The sequence below is a fragment of the Muntiacus reevesi genome, chromosome 2 (assembly GCF_963930625.1).
Source record: "Muntiacus reevesi chromosome 2, mMunRee1.1, whole genome shotgun sequence".
Classification (NCBI taxonomy): Eukaryota; Metazoa; Chordata; class Mammalia; order Artiodactyla; family Cervidae; genus Muntiacus; species Muntiacus reevesi.
In genome coordinates this window covers 81,741,968-81,766,827 of record NC_089250.1, presented here as the reverse complement: position 1 = coordinate 81,766,827, position 24,860 = coordinate 81,741,968, and the positions used below count along the sequence as shown (strand labels likewise).

The 24,860-nt window shown below is 38.2% G+C and overlaps 1 protein-coding gene and 1 non-coding gene across 3 annotated transcripts in view; both read left to right on the top strand.

The window, feature by feature from the left end:
* Positions 1-24,860, top strand: part of CHRM3 (cholinergic receptor muscarinic 3) — a 556,385-nt gene that overhangs the window by 373,764 nt on the left and 157,761 nt on the right. The window lies entirely within an intron of this gene.
* TRNAC-ACA (transfer RNA cysteine (anticodon ACA)) lies at positions 9,337-9,408 on the top strand. The gene has a single exon. It is a non-coding gene; the product is annotated as a tRNA-Cys (tRNA).

Here is a 24,860-nt window from a genome sequence, read left to right as displayed (position 1 = left end):
TCATGAGAAATTTACATGTGCTAAATAAATTAGGATCTACAAAAAAAAGCAAACAGGGAAAAGGGAGAGCCTATTTTTAAAGAGAACTAAGGTCAAACACATGTTTGACTTGAACAAACCAACCATAAAATAGCAGTTATGATATAATCAGAGAAATGTCATAAGCAAACCTCAGGGAATCTTTGTTAACTATTTAGATGTGATATTGATATAGTGGTTATATATAAGTGGCTATTTAAGCAAAACTGGGATTTGCTCCAAAACAATCCAAAATAGAGAGGAGTAGATGGAGATTTAGATGAAATAAGATTGCCTTACATTGGCAGTTGTTGAAGCTATGTAATGAAGTTCATTATCTCTACTTTTGTGTATATTGGAAATTTTCCATTATTTAACATAAAAACAAACATTTCTTATTCTAAAGAGTATACTCATTTGAAATACATGGCATTTGCATTTTCTTCAAAATGGTGGTTATGTTAGAACAAGAAAAGAATTTTCATACTTTTAATTTACCAATTTTTTTAGGAGAGAAAACAAACTGAATATAAGACCTTTGATAAAGAAACATAAATCTTTACTATAAAATCAGTGTAACGTGAGTTTATCATCTCTGATGTCACCCTGGCCGAGATCGCTGTGAGTGATCTCAATCTCCAGAGGCCCCCACATGGGTCTTCTGTCAAAGCAAAAGTCAAATAGTTTCTACCATCATGTTATAGATGTTGTTGATTTGGTCGATTTGTAAATTGGGTATTCAGAGCACATGACATGTGTCTGTTTCCTGTACTGCCAAATAATCCTGCTCAGCACTGTCTATCTGCTTCAACAACATGTTTCCTGTAGCTGACAAGTTTTAAATGAGAGACAAATTTTCCCTGCTTTTATTATTTTCAAAAAATGTTAAGCCAATTTAAAAATCATAGAATAGTATTGAATGTTTTTTATCAGAACAAGTCACTGTCAAACTTTTCCCCAAACATGGTTTATTACTTTTGAGTAAAATAAAAGCAGTGAATAAAAATAATAAATAATTAATGAAACAGTATTTTGACTTGAGGCATAAGTTGCTGTCACATTTCTTTTTCCTGACCATATATAGTACATCATTTGATTGATCATTACCTCTGGAAGACTGAGTTTCATTCAGTTTGTTTTTCTTTTGTCCCTGGAATGTGCCACAAGAGAAAACTGCCTCCCCTAAGATAAATGCTGACAAGTTAACATTATTGCATAATTCACACAAGCCAAATACATCAGAAAAGCAGTTATGCTGAAATAATTTAGTTGCTGAGACCTTGGAGGAGGATTTCCTTGGAGATGCATGGATGTGCCATATGGTTTGCTGGTCACACCTTCAGCATCAAGAAGGCCTTCTGAAACGCTGTGGACAAATTAATGACCTCTTGATCCCCATTTCTACTATTTCCTCTCGAGAGAGAAAGGGCAAGAACTAAACACAGTTTAATGTTGTGATGTTCTCCACTAAATGAGAGCAGCTATTAGAAACTGCTCTCTTGCCATGTGTCATATATAGCTCTAGTGCTTTTTATATATCAAAACCTTTAATCTTCACAGAAGTCTCTATGCTATGCTTAATCATTCAGTCATGTCCGACTCTTTGCAAGCCCATGTACTGTATCCCACCAGGCTCCTCTGTGCATGGAATTCTCCAGACAAGAATACTGGAGTGGGTAGTTGTTCCCTTCTCCAGGTGATCTTCCCAACCCAAGGATCAAACCGGGGTCTCCTGCATTGCAGGCGGATTCTTTACCAGCTGAGCTACCAGGGAAGCTGGTATGACACAGAAGTCCCATAAGGAGGTTATTCTTTATTATTGTAAGTATATATTATATATGTCATATGAGGAACCAGTGGTCCAGGAAAAAAGCCACCCTAAAGCCTACAGGTTAGAAAACAAGGATTTGAGCTCTGCTTTTTGCTCTGAACCCTGCACTTTTAATATCTAATTAATACATCTACTTTGAGAATGACTATTTTATATTTTAACCAAAATATCTACTAAAAAATATTATACGGGCTTTCCTTGTAGCTCAGCCAGTAAAGAATCTCCTGCAATGCAGGAGACCTGGATTCAATTCCTAGGTCAGGAAGATCCCCTGGAGAAGGAAATGGCAACCCACTCCAGTATTCTTGCCTGGAGAATCCCATGGATAGAGGAGCCTGGTAAGCTACAGTCCACGGAGTCGCAAGAGTTGGACATGACTTAGCGAATAAATGACAACAACAAAATATAATGTACAGTTACAGACATAACCAATCACCAAGTAATATAACAAGAAGAAGGAGGAGGAGAAGGAGAGGACGAAAAATGTAAAACTTGATATATCATTATTTAGCTCTATCTTCACTTTAATGGCCTAGCTTCCCTGATGGCTTAGAGAGTAAAGCCTCTGCCTGCAATGGGAGACCTGGGTTCAATCCCTGGGTCGGGAAGATCCCCCAGAGAAGGAAATGGCAACCCACTCCAGTACCCTTGCCTGGAAAATCCCATGGACGGAGGAGCCTGGTAGGCTACAGTCCATGGGGTCGCAAAGACTTGGACACGACTGAGCAACTTCACTTTCACTTTTCACTTTAATACTGTCCTAAACATCAATGACATCAACTTCAATTGCATTATACATAGGGACATGGGTGTGCCACAGTTAATGCTGTGGGAATAAAAGATTTATTTCAGGGTATCTTATCAGATTTAAAGCTAATGACTGTCAGGTTAATGCAGAATACTACAGGTATTGCTTTCTATCATAGATTTGAAACTCCACATCAGTTTTTTGTTTGGGGAATTTTTCCAAGATTAATTGCTGATCTTGCTAATGTTAGTTGCATAACAGATGATGCCAACAAAATTCACATCTCCAGCGTTGAACTGGCAGCATTGAGTCCTTAATGTTCCTTTTCTTTAACCATAATAAAGTGTAATAAAGTAACTTGTAAAGATGTTGCCTTTTAAAATGGCTGCAACTTGAAATCCACTTAAAATATTCCATTGAGTAATCACACAAATCGATTTTCTGCTTTTAACATAATTTTGTATGAAAGTTTAGTCTTGCTGAAAAGTGTGTGAATACACTTATATAGCACATTTATATTTGTACGGAATTACTGCTGCTGAAGTGTTTTTGAATAGTTTATTGTTTGGAGTTTATTTCAGGGATTTTTTTTCCATATAGCACTAACTTCTGGGAAATTACATATATATCTGACTTGATATCTGCATTTTTCATGTACTACTTCACTCCGCATTATAGCACTCTGAATGTTGAGAATGATGTGTCTGAGTCTATTTATAGTCATTGGTCATCCAGGGAGCGTTTAGTTTAGTATGTTGTTTACCAGTATTTTTAACCACATCTTAATAAAATGACAACATAACTTTTGTTGACATTTTTTTCCTTTTGTTAATTTTTATTGTCCTCTGTCACCAAATGTAAGGGGTGTAGCCACTTTGTAATGATCTCTTTGGAAAAGAGATTTTCCACAGAAAATCTGAGTAAATAACCGAATTTAAATCTAATCTCTAGATCTAAGATTCCTCAAGGAAACTGATAATGTTACTGTTGGGGCAATTGCTACAGATTATCTAAGGAAAAAGCAAAATACAACTAACCATAGGTACAGATATTTAAATATTTAAATACCATTTAGCAAAGTCCAAAGCTAGAGCTCTGCCAAATAGCTTTGACCTTGCTTGTTCTTTTCATATATCCTCTGTTGCTCACCCTGAAGGTATACCACTTGCTTCTCTCCTATTTGCATCATTATTCTTTGCAGCTTAGACCTGGCACTGTTGGTTGACCTGGGGCAGAGAAGTGTTTTCCAGAGATGAGCTGGCTTTGTTCATCACATGAGACTTCTGTTTCTGCTGTTTAGATTTGTTTGAAGTAACAGAAAACTTAGAAATTCTTCCTAACATACCCTGACTAGAAGAGAATCATGTTGGATGACAAAAATGCCTGTTTGGGTACCTTTGAGATCGCATCTTTGAGAATCCACAAATGAAGTAAACTGATCTATCGGAGCACATATGAAAACAGTGTTTATTTCTCATAAACTCATATCAATTATAAATGATAGTAATTACTCATGGGTGTAGCTTCCGGGCCTTCCCAGGTGGCACTGGTGGTAAAGAACCCACCTACCAATTCAGGAGACATAAGAGACACCGGTTTGATCCCTGGGTCAGGAAGGGCCTCTGGAGAAGAGCGTGGCAGCCCCTCTAGTATTCTTGCCTGGAGAATCCCATGGACAGAGGAGCCTGGTGGGCTACAGTCCATGGGGTCGCAAACAGTCAAACACAACTGAAGTGACTTAGCATGGACTTCGCTCCTTTAGTTTGCCCGTTTCTTTAATTGCTAGCAGGAATTAAGAGAGTTGCTTTCAATAATGAATAGTGATGAGGGCTACAAGTTTCATTCCATGACAGTTTGGCAGGAAAACATCCATGTGACTGGACATTCTCTTTAATGTCTTTTACTCTGTACCTGCACTTTGGAAATCAGCTTTTGGTCCCATCCTCATCCCTGAGAACCTTGTGCTCTTCATTTCTCACTCTGATGCCATCTGTGATTGTAGGATCTACCTCTCTTTGTACAGAATTAGAAGAAAAAGCTGAATTCCTCAATTTTGTATGCATCCACCCCCCATATGGAGAGCCCTGGCTTATAGTCTGCACTGAGGCTTGACAGTTGGGAAAGAAGGGGATCCCAGCTGGCTAATGGTGGGGATTATCATCCAGGGTCAGGCTCAGGAAGGTTTGGGAGCCAGTGATTGTGTATAAATGGGAGACTGGGGATACACTAATACTAGGGTGGGGGGAAAAAAGTTTTTCTTCACCAGAAAAGCGAAAGTGTCTTGGAATGGGGTATGTGGTCAGTTTGTTGTTAGAAACCTGGTAAACAGATGTTTGATCATGAGGAATAAAATGAGAAAGAGAAAGCAAAAGCCTAACCTATACTTTCTTTTTCTAGTTCTTGTGCGCTGGGAACAGACAAAGAAAATTAACCACTTGGGCACTTTTTCTGTTCTCAGAAGGCTTGCAGTGTGCTTTGAAAAGCATTGTGTACAAAATAGATATTATTCAGAAAGGATTGAAAATGATCACCCATGAAGGGCTCCAGAAAGGGTGGGTTTCATTTAAGGCTTGTTTTTCAGGTAGAGATCCTCATCATGGTCACTGCTGAAGCAAGGGAAGGTATCCTGTCTTGTCAGAGGTTGTTCCTGTGGGATTTTACACGGCCCTCCACGCCATTATCCTCTCACCATCCCTACCTGTTTTCATAGTTTCCAGTCATTTAGTTAGTGTTCACTGCAAGAAGCACCTAAGAATAGACTTGCTACTCTAAGTAGATTTTATATCAGGACATGATGGGTGGAGAACAGCCAAGAACATTGTAACCAATAGGTGTCCAGTTGGGCATTTCAGTATTATGTATTTGACAGGGCACAGCAGCACCAGCATGCATTGGCATTGGAAAAATGCACAGTGCTGTTTGAAAGCCCTCTGTCATTTCAGAAGCACTTGGAAGCAGGCATGCACTGGCTTTGCTGCTGTGCTTGCAGGGACTATTAATAGGAGTTCAAGACTTGTGCTTGTATTGCCCTTTTTGTCTTAGAAAAAAAAAATTCCAAGAGCTTTTGTTTTCCAAAAGAGTACCCATCAAGCCAACTGCAGCCATCTTTCCACATAACATCACATAGCTCTTAAAACTGAAGTCAGGTGAACTGAATCACATTCCCATTAGGCAAGATATTTCCTCTGTGCAGAAGATATTACAAGATTCACACTGAATGAAGGTGGTAAATGCCTGGCTTCCCCACCCAGCCAGGGAAATAGCCAGTTCAGGGATAATGCCATGGCATTGGGTGATTCTACTGAAGAACTCAATAGCATATTATACACCCAGAGAGCCACAGTCATGTGCTGGAGGAGATATAGGTATCAGTGTAGACATAGATACTTTCTTGGCTTGTTTTAAATACTATAACAGGAAAAAAGGGAGTGTGTTCCAGTTTATCTCAGGGAAAATACTGAAAGTGATGTCAAAAAACTTAATGTCTGATTTTTTTTTTTTAAGTAATCTAATATTTTTATTTTTTTACCTGACTTTCCATACTATTTTTATTTGTTATATCCAAAACTTAGGTTAAGGGAAGGAGTGTCTGTCAACTGGTGAATAGATAAAAAAATTGTGCCATATCCCAAAAAGGAATATTTCTCAGCCAGGAAAAGGAACAAACCATCAATTCTTGCAACAATGTGGATAAATCCCAGAAGCACCACACTGAATGAAAGATGTCAGACAACAAGGAGTACAGAATAAATAATTCCATTTGTATGAAATTCTAGAAAAGGCATAATTGAAATAATGAACAAAAGGTCAGTATCACCAAAGGTTAAGGTAAAAGAAAGGAATTAACTACAAATTGGCAAAAGGGAACTTTCTGGTATGATAGAAATATTCTGCATGATGACTGCAATAATGATTCAGTTGTTGTTGTGTCAGTTGATCAGTCTTGTTCAACTCTTTGTGACCCCATAGACTACAGTATGTCAGGCTTCCCTGTCCATCACCAACTCCTGGGGCTTGCTCAAACTCATGTCCATTGAGTTGGTGATGCCATCCAACAATCTCATCCTCTGTCGTCCCCTTCTCCTTCTGCCTTCAATCTTTCCCAGCATCAGGGCCTTTTCTAATGAGTCAGTTCTTTGTGTCAAGTGGCCAGAGTATTGGGCTTCAGCTTCAGCATCAGTTCTTCCAATGAATATTCAGGACTGATCTCCTTTAGGATGGACTGGTTGGATCTCCTTGCGGTCCAAGGGACTCTCAAGGGTCTTCTCTAACATCACAGCTCAAAAGCATCAATTCTTCGGCACTCAGTTTTCTTTATAGTCCAACTCTCACATCCATACATGACTAATGATGGAAAAACCATAGCTTTGACTAGATGGACCTTTGTTGGCAAAGTAATGTCTCTGCTTTTTAATATGCTGTCCAGGTTTGTCATAGCTCTTCTTCCAAGGAGCAAGCATTTTAACGATTAGTAATAGTGGCATAATCATCCTGCTGGGAGACACATGGGTGCCTCTTGCAAAGGTCACCTTGCATCCTACAACCTTCTTCTTCCAGGCAGGAAATAGGATGCTCTCTAGGCCAGGAATTTTACAGGTTAAAACTCAAGTTAATAAAACTATTGTCTTTTAAAACAACAACTGGAAATCTCTTGAAAATAATACCATGAAGTGTTTTGCCTAGGATTTAAGGGGGAAAAAAAATATTTCTTTTTTTCCTTGCAATTGTTTACCGATTTTCAAAGCTGGAAGTTTGGAATTTTGACAAGATGTCCTAGGCTCCATCAGAGCCGTTCAGGCAGGAAACCTGAGCGCTGCTTGCTCTGAGGTGCCGCTGGCTTCCAAGGAAGTTGACATTGAGGATGTTTTGACAACATGCACTGAGGCGCCGGTGAAGGTTAAGTTTAGTTAAATAAATCGTTGTTGTTTTTAAAAACGACTTCCCCAGCTTAACCTTATTACCACTCCCTGTTTTTATTCTTTCTTGATGTATTCATATATTTTCTTCTCAGTTCTTTGTGTGTGTTCTGTAAGCCATCTCATATTAGTAAGACATCTGAGTTTGAACAAATAAAAGAATTCCATCACTGAAGCCAAAGGGATATTGGCTGAATTCAATCAGTTAAAGCCTTCTTGGTGGTGGTGATGGTGGTTTGCAATTAAATAAGCCCCACACCCTCTCACATACACTTGTATTCACACACACTCACACAATCTCATATTTGCATGTCCACATAGTCAAAGATAGATTTAGCTCCACAAGATAGAGTCGTGGCAGATTAGGGGGAAAAAATAAAACTTCTTTTCTAAAAATTAAATCTAATTTCATTTTGCCTACCAGCCTCCTCTCTGCTTGCCCCTCAGATAGTGTCTGCGTGAGGCAGAGCCAGCCCCATCCATTGTGACAGTTGTGACTTCTCATCTCTTGAGATCTTCACCCTATCACCATCTTCTCCAGCCACCTTTGTCCTGGCCCAAACCTTCTCACTCTCCTCCAAACCCCAAGCCTCTCTTGTTCTTCTGAAGATCTATTACATTCCAGTTTTGACCTATAGGTATTAGAGGTTAGAGTTATTTATCCCTTAAGTAATTCAATATCTCTGCCTCCTAATCATGTCATATGTGAAAGGAGGTATGCATCCTGTCTCATGAGTCACAGATCAAGGTACAATGTGAGGCACCCAAAAGGCACTTCATAGTTTCAGTTAGTCGAGAACTAACGTAAAAGTCGGTTTTATAATACACTTCTGGAGTAATGTACCTCAACTTCTAAATTTCTTCCATGATAGGATGAATCCAGTTTTTTTCAGGGGAAAAAAAAAAAGATACATGAAAACAATTGCCCTGTGTGTTTGCCTGAACAGAATGTTACAATTCTCATCTTACTGCTTCAGCATGCATACATATTTTCATCCTTTTCTGTTTATATGGCCTTGGCTAAACTTGATAGAAGAGAAATTTTACATTAAAGTGACATATTTAAGAAAATATTTTTGTGATTTAAGTTATTTTAAGAACTGCTGCCTCAGTTATCAGTTGCTATACAACCACCCCAAATTTTAGTGACTTAAACCAATAAGCATCTATTGATGACATTTCTTTTTTGTTTGTTTTTTTTTAAGATATTTTATGTGGACCATTTTTAATGTCTTTATTGAATTTGTTGCAATATTGTTTCTGTGTTTATGTTTTGGTGTTATGGTCTCACGGCTTATGTGCTCTTACCTCCCCGACCAGGAAATGAACCCACGCTCCGTGCATTGCAAGGCAAAGTCTTAACCACTGGACCACCAGGGAAGTCCCTATTGATGACATTTCTGTATTTTGGATTGGTTCCCGCAAGGGTCACTCATGAACTTGGAGTCTCTGCTGGGATCACATGGTCCCAGATTGTCTCACTAGCCTGGCTGGACAGCTGACAGGGCTGTCTGCAGGTGATTCAGCCCTCCTTCACTTGGCTGATGTGGCAGGATATCCTGTTTTCTTGTGGCTGTCTCGCCAGTCCAGGAGGGGAAGAGCAGAAGCAACAGACTTGGAAGTTACACTTGTCAGGACCTTCATATCCCGTTGGTCAAGGCAAGTCACAGGGCCAGTCTAGATTCAAGGAAAGAGAGAATATATACTTCCACAATATAGAGCAGGAAGTAATTTGTGACCATGTTTAACCTAGCATCTTCTTAATTTTTATTCAATTCATTTAATTAGCAGTAGATATGCAAATAAATCTTCCCTGGTGGACTTCCCTGCTGGCTCAGATGGTAAAGCGTCTGTCTACATTGCAGGAGACCCAGGTTCGATCCCTGGGTTGGGAAGATCCTCTGGAGAAGGAAATGGCAACCCACTCCAGTACTCTTGCCTGGAAAAGCCCATGGTCGGAGGATCATGGTAGGCTACAGTCAATGGGGTCTCTAAGAGTCAGACACGACTGAGCAACTTTACTTTCTTTCACATGCAAATAAGAGAAATAAGATTTTCATGTTGGAAGACTTAATATTAGGCAAACCACAGGCCAGCCTGGATTCAAGGAAGGAGAGAAAGTATAATCCCATGAGGGGAAGAGCAGGAAATAATTTGTGACCATGTTTAATCTAGCATTATCTTAATTTTTATCCAGTTCATTTAATTAGTAGTAAATATGCAAATAAGAGAAATAAGATTTTCGTGCTGCAAGACTGAATATCAATGAAACAAGCATCTGGTGTCATTTTTAAATCTCTAATAAGGTTTATTCAGAAACTATGACCCTGTAATAGTTGAAAGAAAATGAAAAAGCTTTATTGCTGTTTTCCATTTTACTGATACTTACCACCATCTAGCTCTATCTAAACCTCAAATGAATATAGAAGTTTTTAAAAGCTACAGATTTTTATAATCTATTGAAAGAGGGAGCAGTTTTGGGATATGTTGAACATCTAGTCATATTTAATGAAGCCATGCCTTGGAGCCTAAAAGTAAGACCAGTCAGAAAAATAAATGACTTCTATTTAAACAGAAACTAGCAATTGTTTAGATAATGAGGATGCCTTCATTTTCTACTTATTTTATTTATAATTTGAACTCAAAACTGAAATTAGTTTTCAAAGAAAAGATACACACACACATATATATATTTACATTTAGCAACAAGTTTCTTTCTAGGCTTGAAGTGTTTAGGGAACAACCCCCTAAATCACATGCTACTATAAAACTAGCTAAAGAGGAACTTACTTAGTCCAGTGGCTAACACTCCGAGCTCCCAATGCAGAGGGTCCAGGTTTGATCCCTGGTCAGAAAAATAGATCCTGTATGCTGCAACTAAAAATCCTTCATGCAAAGATTGAAGATCACAGCAAAGATTGAAGATCCCTTGTGCCACAACTAAGACCCAGCACAGCTAAATAAATTTAAGATATAATTTTTAAAAAATAAAAATTAAATTAGCTAATGATGAAAACAGTAACAACAGCTGCCATTGCACTAAGTTTCCTTGAGTGTCTATTGTACTTTTAATCAGTTATCCTCTTTAATGCTAATTTATAGAAGATAGATCTTGAAAAATCTATGAAATGTGCTCAGAGTTACTCAGAAAGGAGCTTGGAAACTGGGATTCCTGACTCCTACTCACTTCTGTAAATGAGGGCAGGCATTACACCTTCTAACAAGCTTCCTCAGTCAGCATCACTGAATTGAACTTTGGTGCAGAGCTCATCCATCATGCCTGTAATAAAATATACAGCCTATAAAAAAGTGATAAAAAAAAAAAAAACTATAGGGAAAATAGGAAAGGGAAAGTTGTGTGGAACAGGGGTGGTGATACAGGAGTCATTGAATCCATTTTAGATAGAGGTCAAGGAAAGCCTTACTTAGTAGATGAGTCAAAGCCTGGAGGACTTGAGGGAGGGGCCCAGTGGCTAGGGAGAAGGATGTTCTTGGCAGAGGCAAAGAAAATTGCAAATGTCCTGAGGCAGGAGTATGAATGGCTTTTGAGGAAAGAACCAGGAGGCCAGCATGGCTGGAAGGCAGCCAGCAAAGGGAAATTAACTGAGATTGGGAAGAAGGGCATGTTGGGAGGGGAGGGTTTGTTTTAGGTATTTTAATTTTCATGGATGCCTATTAAACATCCATGGGGAAGTATTGAAAAGACACATAGATAAAGAATCCAGAGTGCCAAGAGGACAGTAGGGCTGGTACCTACCTGTGGAAATCAACAATTCATAGAGTATTTGAATCTGTGGCAACTCAGAGAGGGAAGAGAATGGCAAGCTTGTGGTAAGTTGTCCATGAAGAGATGCTCTCTGGGAAGCATCCTGAAGAAGTCACATGAGATCAAGGAGCAGAAATTGGGGAAGAGGACCAGCAGGGGAAGGGACCGGCTTGGTATGAGGACGTTGGACAAGGGAAGGTTTGGAGTGTGGGAGCAATGTTGGATGTGGCCGCATGCAGGACACAATACCTGGAGGGAAGAAAGGATGTGAGAGAGGGACTGGTTAGAGGTTAGAGAAACAGATTGGGGAGCCAAACCGCTAAGGTCTTTATAGGGCCTGCTGAGAAATTTAGTATTTGTTCTGCAACAAGGTGGGAGCCACTGAAGGCTTTTAAACAGAAATGTGACATGATCAGATGCATTGTTTAGGAAAATAACTGTCAGACTGGTGAAGGTTAAACTGGAGACGAGAAAACTTTAATTCATGTGTATAACAACTGTCAACGATGTTGAAACTGCTGGTCACACAATGTATAGGTTAAGTGCTATGGAAAGACTATATGTACCTCTTTCATGCTGAAAAATATTTCTGAAAGGACAAACAATGTGTTTGATGCTACTTTTTTTTTCTATATCAGTTCAGTTTATATTTTTCACCTTACAGTCTAATTTAAAATGAAATTTAGAAAGCTGGTTCCAAGCACAAATTAAAGGGGCTTCTGTCTATAACAATTACAGCATCATTCTTTATCATTTCGTTTTAATTTGTTTTGCCTTCCAATTAAAATATGTAAATATATTTATTTCACAGTTTATTTCACACCCATCAGGAAAACATCAACCTAGGTGCTTTATAGTTTTTAATTTAATTTTTATTTTATATTGGAATATAATTGATTTACAATATTATGTTAGTTTCAGGTATACAGCAAAGTGATGTTACACTTTATTATAATTTTTGTTAGAGGATAATACGCTGTGACTGACTTCTTTTTCCTAAAGGCCTTTCTTATCTTGACAACTGTCCTTCTAAACTTATATTGAGTACACTGTAAATATTCACATCTCTGTCCACAGGGCTGGACTCTCAGGTGTCACAATTAGCTCATTATTTTTACTTGGTTTCTAAAGAAACCTATCCAACTGACTTGTGATTAAATCCCATTTCAATTGGATATGTGAAAAAAAGAAAGATGGCAATTGAGAAATGTCCTTGTTCTTTCTATTCCAGGATACCATTAGCCATGTAATGCTGGTCAGATTGCAGTATCTCATTCTGGAAAAACAATGGAGCGTTTAGCCCAAATAAAAGTTGCAGGAGCCAGAAATACGTATCCCATAAAGCTTGCTTAAAGGGGTTCCTCATTATCAGACAGGAGCCTATGCCCCCTCCTGATGGAGACTGAGCGCAAGCCACATTTCTTGCATGTCTCTTCTGTGCCTGGCAACTTTCACATGAATTCTCATTTAAGTTTTAAAACACTGTGATTAGGTATAATTCAATCAAGAGGGTTTTTTTGTTTTGTTTTCTTTTTTTTTTTTTTTTTGGCTGTTTGCCCTTCAGGACTTAAAGTGAAAGTGAAGCCACTCAGTCGTGTCCAACTCTGCAACCCCGTGGACTGTAGCCTACCAGGTTCTTCCATCCATGGGAATTTTCAGGCAAGAATACTGGAGTGGGTTGCCAGGACTTAAAAGTCTTACTAAAAGATTAGCTTTTATTGCTCTAAATATGTCAATCCATTAACAAAATGTTTGGCTAATTTGGGTGAATAATTGATGAAATTAAAAGAAAAATCAAAATTTATTCTTCTGTCATATAAAAAAAAGATAAATTATTTGAATTTTCCTGCATTCAAACAGACTGATTTCTACTATCATTTTCTCATCAAGAAACTCTATAAATATCATTCATAGTATGAGTATTTTTGAGCACCTACTCCCTACTAGGCATTGTTCTGGAAACTGAATAATGTAGAACAGTAAACAAAATAAACAACAATCCGTGCCTTTTGGGAGCAGGCATCCAGTTAAAGTTTGTGTTATTTTCAGTGAAAGATGTACGTAACAATGACCCACAGAGCAGTTTAAAGATGCAGAGCATCTACCATCAGAATCCAAGGATGTTCGCATGCTTTATAAATTCATAGAGGATTCTGATTAGGTCCCTCAAACTAAGAGACTTTCATAGACAGAAGTGACAATGTTCACATTTTTCCTCCATTGAAACTGTTCTGGCTCTTCTTTTCTTATCAAAGAAGATAAGACCACCCTTTGGTCAAACATGGAGAGAATATAAGAAAATACAAGGCACAGAGTTCTTGTTTTGAGAAAGTGTGATTTGCTCAAGGTTTCAAATGCATTGATTAAATGTTATAAATCAGTTTTACAAGTAGGATAATGTTCTTAATCCGTGAGGAATATTGATGTGAACATTATCCAAATAAGAATGAGGAAATTATCTTACTTTAATTTGAACAGACACCTATAGATCTCACTGTTTCATAAAATTGTTCTGGATTATCAGCTCTTGGGTTATCTTAAAAGACTATAACCCAGGAGAAAGTGTACATACACTCACCTATTATCTGCAGTAATCTAAAATATTTGTATTGAGTGTTGACTACTTTTTATTGTTAATTCTTACTTTGAAAGTCACATTCCTCATTTCTGTCTTATTTTGGTTTTCCAAATATCAATGCTCTCTTGTTATGAGAGCTGAGTTTTATTGGCATTTCTTTCTAGTTTTCAGCCTGATCAGTCTCCCATCCTCCAGGGTGCTTTTGCTCAGCCGTATTTCTCTTAAAGGATAAATCATAATACCCACCAGTCCTTGATTCTTTTTAATTCCATAAAATTTAAAAATACATGTTTTCCAGTTAATAGAATGTCTGGACAGCTAAGTAGTAAATTCTGTGCAGAAGTTGATTTTGAGGTCAGAAAAATTTCAACGATGAAGTTATTAACTAGAATCAATTTGCATATATCTCACTTCATTGTTAGCTCAGTGTCAGGAAGGAAAGAAGGAACAGCCAGGGAATATGTGATTAGTTCAAAATGGATGAATTGAATTCATTTGATAAATACAATTAGCCGTAAACCACCAACTTCATTAAACAAGGAGCAATTTGCAGAAAACAAAGGTGCATGCAAATTTTGGTGTGCCTTGTCTTTTGTGTGAGCCCTTCTCTAGATGTATGCAGGATTGAGAAGGACTTGGCCTTCCTGCTTAGGGGATGGCTTTCTTGAGGGAAGATTGTGTGTGTGGAACACCAAGGCTGCACTGGTGGCTATGTGAAGGAAGCTTAATTTAAAACAGATGCTGAAATGAGCGTCAGTACTGAAATGCACAGTATGATGGCCCCTCGTTAAGGTGTAGAAAAGGAGTACCTGGGCCATGAGCAGGTTGTTACCAAGGCCACGGACTGGGCTGATCACTAGGCCATAGGGCCATAGGCACACTTAGGTTTCACCCCTTGATGTTTGCTTTCTCTGTTAGTAAAATTTGGATTAGACACTATGTGCTAGAGAAAGGAATTGTTAGCAGTGGTGAAACTTTACCTTTTGACCCTTTACAACTTTGCAGTAGTGAAATGGGACCTTTTCTTTTTCCTTTTGGGGGACTGGTTTTGATCAGACCACTGTATGTGGCTTCATTGGACAGATAAACCCTCAAGTGGGAGAGCAGATGTGTTCTCATTATCCCTCCACACTCTGAGAGCTGTACGTGAAGTTTCAAGGATGGCTTTGTGTATTGTGTGAGCTGAGTTTCAGGGTGCTGGAAACCCATTTAATCAACAGCAACTTAATCACTAACCAGAATGGTTGTGCTGCTGTGCTTAGTCACAAAGTCGTGTCCAACTCTTTGCGACCCCATGGACTGTAGCCCTCCAGGCTCCTCTCTGCATGAGATTCTCCAGGCAAGAGTACTGGATTGGGGTGCCATTTCCTCCTCCAGGGGAATGACCCGGGGATCGAACTCACATCTCCTGCATTGGCAGCCAGGTTCTTCACCACTGCACTACCTGGGAAGCCCAGCCAGAATGGTTGCATTTGGTTAAATAAGAATTTCTTTTGTAATTTGTAAGCAAATTAAAATTTAGGACATCCTGACCTCCTATTACAAAATAGTCCATTTAGGAAGAACTCGCTTACCCAAATGGTAAGTGGATACTTTGAGTTATAAGAATCTGCATGAATGGTACAAAATAATGTAACATGTCACATAGAGTCTCTGTGAAGGGTTAGAATACTCCGTGACTGCTGTTGAAGAAATAGTTATTCATAGATTGAATTCTTTTCAATCCAGATAATAACTACCCTATTACATCAAGTTTTATCTTAAACATCACCCATCCTGTAATACCTTCCCTTAGTACTCTCTTGTGGAGCTTTCCTTTCCCTAACTGTTCTGACTTACCTGCAACTCAGCATTAGAATCTGCAGCTTACTTGGTTAGTTGGCTGACCCAGGATTTAGTAAGTATGTGCAGGATATAAATGGAAAATAATAGATTGTCAGATATAGGTTTGAAAGAAAGTACTTGAAAGGCTATAATAGGGAATTTGTAAAAATCATACCTATGGTGAATGAATTTTCTAGGAAGTCTCCAATGATATGTATTTATTGTAATCAAATGCACTTTTCCAATTTATACAGAAATTTCTTTCTTTGATAACTTGTGTTACTGCCATCATTCAGTTAACTCTTCAGATTCCATTTTCCATGTGAGGACTTCTCATTCAAAGATTTTGTATTGCCATCACCCAAAAATGTTCTTCTTGCCAAGTATCTCCCAATGTTACATCTTATCCTTAACAAAGGATAAAGGAACCCTTTGGGATTTCTTGCTGGCATCAAAAATAATTGTGTAAAATAATTATCCCTTGAAGGAATATTCAATGAGTTATTATTGCCACCTCCTGTTTGCATCTTTTGTGTTGCTCTAAGGGAAAGCAAAGGTAATGTGTCTATGCTAAAAGTACTAACCTCCCAGTCAATTTCTGCACTGTAAATCTGCAATTTGCCTCGGTCATCTTAAACTAACTTGTGCTGTTAAGATAAGAACAAGTAGACATTGGACATCTAAATAAAATTCATATTGTTGGGATTCTTATAAACTTTCTTATTAAAATGCTTTTACTCATAACAGCATTTCTTTTGGAAATGGACTTATGAGCTGCAGTTCATGTATATAACTAGCTAGTGTAATTCCAGAGAAGCAAAGAATTGTCAGGTTAGAAGAAAGAACACAGACAGATGCATTGGGACTGTGATCTCAGATCCACCAAGTTATTCAAGGAACCTCAGTATTCTCAACTACAAAATGGAGAAAATAGAATCTACCTGAGAATTTGTATTAAATAAATAATATCCATGTAACGTGTTTAACACTGGGTGAACCACAAACTAAGCATTGTAAAAAGAGCTGCTATAATAATATTAATGCAATGTTTTAAAGGATGCAAGAAGACACAAAAGATAATTTGCTAAAGAGTCCATCAGATTCCATATATATGCATTAATATATGATGTTTTTATCTCTTTCTGACTTATTTCACTCTATATGACAGGCTCTAGGTTCATCCACATCACTTCAACTGACTCAATTTCATTCCTTTTTATGACTGAGTAATATTCTATTATATATACACCCCACATCTTCTTTATTCATTCATCTGTCAGTGGACATCTAGGTTGCTTCCCTGTTCTGGCTATTGTAAATAGTGCTGCAGTGAACATTCAGGGACTTGAGTCATTTTGAGTTATGGTTTTCTCAAGGTATATGCCCAGCATGTGTAGGGAATCTAGAAAAATGGTACTGATGAACCTATTTGCATGGCAAGAATAGAGAGGCAGACATAGAGAATGGGCTTGTGGACACTGGAGTCGGGGAGGAGAAGAGGGGACAAATTTAGAGAGTAGCATTGACATATATACACTATCATGTGTAAAATAGATAGCGGGAAGATGCTAACAGAGAGCTCAGTCCAGTGCTGTGTGATGACCTAGACAGGTGGAATGGTGGGGAAGGCTCAAGAGGGAAGGGGTATATTTATACATTTGACTGATTCATAATGTTGCACAACAGAAATTAACATAACACTGTAAAGTAATTATATTCCAATTAAAAATTTTTTCCTAAAAAGAGCCCATCAGGACTATGTATTAGTTAGAGAATGCTACACTGTCCTAATACAGGATCCTTGGTAGTCCAGGGGCTCAAGGAATGCAGTTCATGTATTGTTCACTTAATCCTCCTTAACAAGTGTTCAAAGTCAGTGGGTGCTATTTTATATGATCATTTTCAAAGTCTCGGTGGTTAGCCTCATTTCAAAAGCACATGGAAAGGACACAAGAACATGGAAAAGCAAATGTGGAAGTTTTGGGATCAGACATGGAAATTTCACCTCTCAAGTCCACTCAGATTGCACTGGGGGAATAAATATTCACAAAATTATTCACAGCTGTAAAGGAGGACAGGAAAGACATGTAGCTGGGCAGCCATTTGCTTCTATGGAAGAAGAAGAGGAGGACGTTTTCTTGAGCTCTTAGTCTCCTGTGGGAGATTGACGTTTTTGGAAGATTGGCAGGGCACACACCAGTCTTAAGGAAACTGCCTACCTTTAGCGTTTATAAGCCAGCCTGTCTACTGTTTATAGTTTTGTGATTTCCCTTTTATTAAATGAGGGAGTGGAAATAAATGTGTTTACAGGATCGTTTCCAGTTCTTGGTATTACAGATTTAGAGAATACTGACTTTTAGCAAAATATCACCTTAGTTAAATATTTTTCCTAATTGAAAAATTACCACCAAAAATATATGATAAGTACTATGTGGATTTATTTTTCCGTTCCCACATGTGAATAACATTAAGTATGAAGTTATGACAAACAACTGCCAACTTAGCCATTCAAACATTTTAAAAATAAATAGGATAATATAGTCATGCTGGTTTTTCTAAGTTGCTTTTATGAACTGGAAAATCCTGAAATTCCTATGATTATCTATTTGATGTGATAATTATATTTTAAAGTGTACTTTCACTAGGCTTCACCTGTTGTGGGACTCACATCCGAAATTAGAGGAGGAGAAAAGGATTAGGGTCAGGTTTAAGGTTAGACTCGTCATATTTTGGTAAAGAGAAGGTGAAGCTTATGATACGCATCATTTTTATTGATATTTATGTGCAATATTAATAGGGGATGTTTTTTAAATTCATTCTTCTTTTAAGCAGCAGAGTATTTGTTTGGAAGAAAGACTTTGATAAGCTGCTTAAGCTAGAGGGCAAGACTGCAAACACATAAACTACTGTGTGTAAGATTAGAATCATTTTTATTCTTTCTGAAATCTAGAGTGAGCATATGAACTTCTTCCGGAGATATTAGCACTTGGAATGACTTTAGATCAAAAACATAGAAATTTCTTTATAGTTTCTTTTTTCTAAACTAAGCTTGATGAACTATATATTTTTCTAACAGTCAGACACAAATGCGTAACTAAACAACAACAGCAACATTTATTTATTTGGCTACACCAGGCCTTAGTCGGGGCACACAAGATCTTCAATCTTCATTGCCACATGCAGAATCTTTTAGTTGTGGCTTGTGGGATCTAGTTCTCTGACCAGAGATCTAACCTGGGCCCTCTGTGTTGGCAGAGTGTAGTCTTAGCCACTGGAGGTCCCTCTTTATAGTGTCTTGAAGGTGAGAGTTATATCTTTCTTATTTGCCAGGGGGGACAGCTCCAGGATCTGGAAGGGTGCCTATATCTATATCTATCACATAGATGATGGTAGATATAGACATAGATATGGATACAGATATAGGTGCATATACAGATGATAGAGACAGTAAGTCTTCATATTTTATTGAATGAATGGATGATTGTGGAAGTTTGACCTTCAAGGAGACCCTGGCTGACTCCGGATTTGTATAAGCAACCTGCAGATTGGGAAGATGTCATTTACCAAGTGACTGCACTTGCTACAAACACAACAGTGAATATTTCCCCAGAGATTATTTTACTTTTTTTTTTTCATTTATTTTTATTAATTGGAGGCTAATCACTTTACAATATTGTAGTTGTTTTTGCCATACATTGACATGAATCAGCCATGGATTTACATGTGTTCGCCATCCCGATCCCATCTCCCACCTCCCTCCCCATTCCATCCCTCTGGGTCTTCCCAGTGCACCAGCCCTGAGCACTTGTCTCACGCATCCAACCTGGGCTGGTGATCTGTTTCACCCTTGATAATATACTTGTTTCAGTGCTATTCTCTCAGAACATCCCACCCTCGCCTTCTCCCATAGAGTCCAAAAGTCTGTTCTATACATCTGTGTCTCTTTTTCTGTTTTGCATATAGGGTTATCATTACCATCTTTTAAAATTCCATATATATGCATTAGTATACTGTATTGGTCTTTATCTTTCTGGCTTACTTCACTCTGTATAATGGGCTCCAGTTTCATCCATCTCATTAGAACTGGTTCAAATGAATTCTTTTTAATGGCTGAGTAGTATTCCATGGTGTATATGTACCATAACTTCCTTATCCATTCGTCTGCTGATGGGCACCTAGGTTGCTTCCATGTCCTGGCTATTATAAACAGTGCTGCGATGAACATTGGGGTGCACATGACTCTTTCAGATCTGGTTTCCTCGGTGTGTATGCCCAGGAGTGGGATTGCTAGGACATATGGCAGATCTATTTCCAGTTTTTTTTAAGGAATCTCCGCACTGTTCTCCATAGTGGTTGTACTAGTTTGCATTCTCACCAACAGTGTAAGAGGGTTCCCTTTTCTCCACACCGTCTCCTGCATTTATTGCTTGTAGACTTTTGGATAGCAGCCATCCTGACTGGCGTGTAATGGTACCTCATTGTGGTTTTGATTTGCATTTCTCTGATAATGAGTGATGTTGAGCATCTTTTCATGTGTTTGTTAGCCATCTGTATGTCTTCTTTGGAGAAATGTCTGTTTAGTTTTTTGGCCCATTTTTTGATTGGATCATTTATTTTTCTGGAATTGAGCTTCAGGAGTTGCTTGTATATTTTTTAGATTAATCCTTTGTCAGTTGCTTCATTTGCTATTATTTTCTCCCATTCTGAAGGCTGTCTTTTCACCTTGCTTATAGTTTCCTTTGTTGTGCAAAAGCTTTTAAGTTTCATTAGGTCCCATTTGTTTATTTTTGCTTTTATTTCCAATATTCTGGGACGTGGGTCAAAGAGGATCCTGCTGTGATTTATGTCGGAGAGTGTTTTGCCTATGTTGTCCTCTAGGAGATTTATACTTTCTGGCCTTACATTTAGATCTTTAATCCATTTTGAGTTTATTTTTGTGTATGGCATTAGATAGTGTTCTAGTTTCATTCTTTTACAAGTGGTTGACCAGTTTTCCCAGCACCACTTGTTAAAGAGGTTGTCTTTTTTCCATTGTAAATCCTTGCCTCCTTTGTCGAAGATAAGGTGTCCATAGGTATGTGGATTTATCCCCAGAGATTATTTTAAAGATGTTTTTTGACAGAGTAGAAATAAAGTTAACTCAATAGAAGTATGCAGTTTCCTCTGTTGACGTTTTGAACATCATAAATCATGTGTGACTGAGCTCATTCCTGCTTGATTGTAGGTGTGAAGTGGTTGGAAGAGACTGTGTTCATTCATTTACTAATTTACTATTGGTTTTTAGTATTTGTTTATTTTATGTTTTTGTTTTTTTTTTTTAGTATTTATGCCAGACCTTGTGTTTATTAGCATTGTGATTATAGCTACAAACAAGGAGGGATATAATAACCTGTTCTAAATGGGTTTATAGTTCAGAGGCAAATATAGCCAAGTCACCAGGCTATTAGGTATATGCTGACCAGGTGTTCCAGGCGAGGTTGGTAAGGTTGGGGTGGTCCAAGCAAACGTCTTTGATTTGCAGTTGTTTGTACGGAGGAAATATGTCTGATAATCACAGTTATAAGATTTAAATATTTGTGTTCCATGTGAACAAATAATTTAGAACCTAAATATCTTCTGCATATTGATTTAGCAACTGTTTAATGGGAAAATCAGTGCTAGCCTAACTTCAATCTGTTTGTTGAGATGGTGGTGGTGGTGGTTTCTACATACATTTCAGCACAGCACAAAGACTAACGCAGTTCTCAGTTGAGGCCAGTATGACCTCTCCAGAAGCCCTTTGGAAATATGTTGAGGCATTTCCAGTTCTCACAATGAATGGGAAGACTGGGCAGAGGCCAAGATGCCTAGACTCCCTGCGACTCATTACTGCAGAGAATTGTTGTACCTGAAATGTCACTGGTTCCCCACTTAGAAACACTGGGAGAGATCAAGTCATTCTTTCTCCCTTTCTGTGGTCTGAAGATCCTGCTCTAGATATCTGTCCTAGGCTAAGCATATAAAAAGACAATCTATTCCCACACTAGGCACAGGACAGAAGAATCATATCAGAATCTGTGATGACCAATGCTTTGTTTATAAGGGGAGCTATGGTCCTGGGGTTAACCCAAACCAAAGGACTGTAAGGGAGAAAAAGCATCAAAGCCCATCAAAGCAGTGAGTTATGGGCTAGTCCTCCAGAGGCTTAAAGAGGCAGAAGGAAAAAGGAAGATTTTCTTTAATAAGTTTCCTGATTGTGGAAAAAAATGTCCAATCTAATTCTCAGGTTAAGATCATTAATGAATTTTAAATGTGCAGACTCAAGGCTATCCTACCCTGTCTTAAAAGGATTATGGATCAGATTAAGGGACTTTTCTGTTCCATCAAAGCTTATAAGAACTTTCCTACTTTATTGAGGTAGAATTCTTTTTAATCTTGATGAGATTTATCCTTTCTTTGTTCTCTTAAAACTAAATCCAAAACATGTCCTTATCAGTGCTTCTACTACCCAAGTTAAACATTCCAGAAGACTCTATCTTTTTTTTTTTTTTTTTAAAGGAAATCTGTTCAGAATCACTGGGGATGTTGTGATCCACATTCTGAAAGGTTTCATTTACCTTAAGTATGTCAGGCAGCCCCCAGGCTTAATTTTGCAAGCCATTGTGTTTTATTTCAGTAACACAATAAAAACCTCACTTATGAGGAAGTGCCTTATCTGTGAGCCTCAAATATCTAGGACATGGTAAACTCAGGGAACAAAGTTCCTGATTTTTAGGCCCCAAATGGAAAACTTTTGGCCTCTCCTGGGAGTCAATTTATTTTCAGTCTACGTGTAGTTCCGATAAACTTAGTTACTTGGTTCTCTACCTTACAGCAGATTAGAAAATGAACAGCCAGAGTAGTTTTTAGTTCAAGTTGGGGACTGGAGCCAGAGGCTGCCTATAGCTGAGGAAGGGAAAGGTAGAAAAAAAATGGTTTCAAACATTTGGAAACAATAAAGGACGTTCAAAACCGCATGAGTCTGGACCATGCTGTTATGTTCAGAGGAACCATCCCATCCAGGTGGTTCCTGAAGTGTGGCTAGTATCTAGCTAGGGAGAGTCATTGTTGATCATAGTAACCATGTTGTAAGAAGTGAGAGAAGTCTGTGGCATATTTTTAAAAAGTTCCCCTCAAATTTGTAATTTTTTAAATCGTGTTAATTATAAGACTAAGCTATAGTGGTCTAGAGGCTTCCCTGGTGGCTCAGATGGTAAAGAATCTGCTTGCAATGCAGGGGACCTGGATTCAGTCCCTGGGTCAGGGAGATCCCCTGGAGAAGGGAATGCCATCCACTCCAGTATTCTTGCCTGGAAGAAGTCAATGGCTAGAGGAGCCTAGTGAGCAACAGTCCATGGGGTTGCAGAGAGTTGGACACAACTGAGCAATTAACACTTGCACGCTTTCCTAGTGATCTGGGGGGAAAATACTTATTTAGAATGTCTTATTTCTTAATAAAATTGGATGGATGGGACAGTTACATGTAAAATTCAGTTGAGAAACCTACCATTGAAAATTAAAAGAATTCAAAGCCAAACACAGCCAATTCTGTATTTTCTTATGTCCCTCAAAGAATAGATGTGTTTCTGACCTACAGACTTCCTAATACTGTGTGTAGTTCACTTGATATGCACACTTGGATTTGTCACAGCTCACTCTCATGTGAATGGGTATGGTCAGGCTGGTTCATGCATAGGATGGTCATTTCCTAACGTTTATTAAAATAGAGGAAGAGAGCTTCTCCTATTGGGTTTGCACTAGTATGGTTACAAAGGATTGAGGAATTGAACTGAAATTAGATGCTACCAAAGTAGAAGATAGCTGTTACATAATAACTAAAGCTTGCTTATTACATTATTTTTATGTTTTTGTTTATAACACTTGGATTAATATAATTGCATTTGCATTTGTGGAGTATGATTTCTGTGGAATCAGTTTATTTCTGAGAAAGACTAATCATTGTTGACAGAGTAAAATGCATAGACGTAAAGTGTTTGTGTATACTAGATCACTGTTGGTCTACTACCCAATGTATAGTAAGGAAGATAATGTCATAGTTGGGCTTCCCAGGTGGCACTAGTGTTAAAGAATCTGCCTGTCAAAGCAGGAGTCATAAGAGATGCAAGTTCAGTCCCTGGGTCAAGAAGATCCCCTGGAGGAGGAAATGACACCCGACTCCAGTATTCTTGTCTGGAAAAATTTCATAAGCAGAGGAGCCTGGTGAACTCCAGTCCATGGGGCTGCAAAGAGTCTGACACGACTTAGTGACTGAACTTGAGCACATGTCATAGTTACTGAAATGATGATAAAACAGTGGGAGTGCTTTGAGACAGTGAACAGAATGCTCTAGGGGAAAAAAATGATGGGAGGAAGGCTGACCTGTTTTCCACGTAAAGTTTTTAATTATCAAACCATCCAGTTACAGTTATCTTTTGATGTCCAAAGTAGGCAGCATAGGCAAATGGTTGTTCTTGCCAATGTTGCCACGCTTGTCTTACTCTTGCCTGAGTTTTTGACATAATATTTCTGACCTCTTACTACACAGAGGTAAGTTTTTAGACTGTTTATGAGGAAATCCTGAGATGTAGGTTATCACATGCATTTTTAAGCATTAGGCAACTGACTTATAATCATTGAAAAGCTATATAATTACACATAATCTAGTTAATAGAATCTAAAATAGAACATACACAATGCTTTAGCCTCATATTTCTCATTTAAGAATAAAATAACCATTTCTTTTCCTCACATGATCATATGGTGAATATTGTTCGAAAAGGGCTTCGAGAATTTCAAGACAAAGGTGCTAAAATGTTTTTCAGTACAGAAATGAATATTGTTGCAGTTCTTAATTTGTCTTCCTCATTCATGAAGTAGTTTAAATTCTTCTTTATCCCAATCTTCATCTAGTTGTTAATTCAAGAAGTGAGATACTGAAAGATCAACTTCATATGTCTTTATCTTTTCCTGTCTAGTTAATAAACACGTTATGTCTCCATTCAGTATATATTGTTGTTCAGTCACTGAGTTGTGTCCAACTCTTTGTAACCCCATGGACTGCAGCACGCCAGGCTTCCCTGTCCTTCACTGTCTCCCAGAGTTTACTCAAACTCATGTCCATTGAGTCGGTGATGCCATCCAACCATCTCATCTTTTGTTGC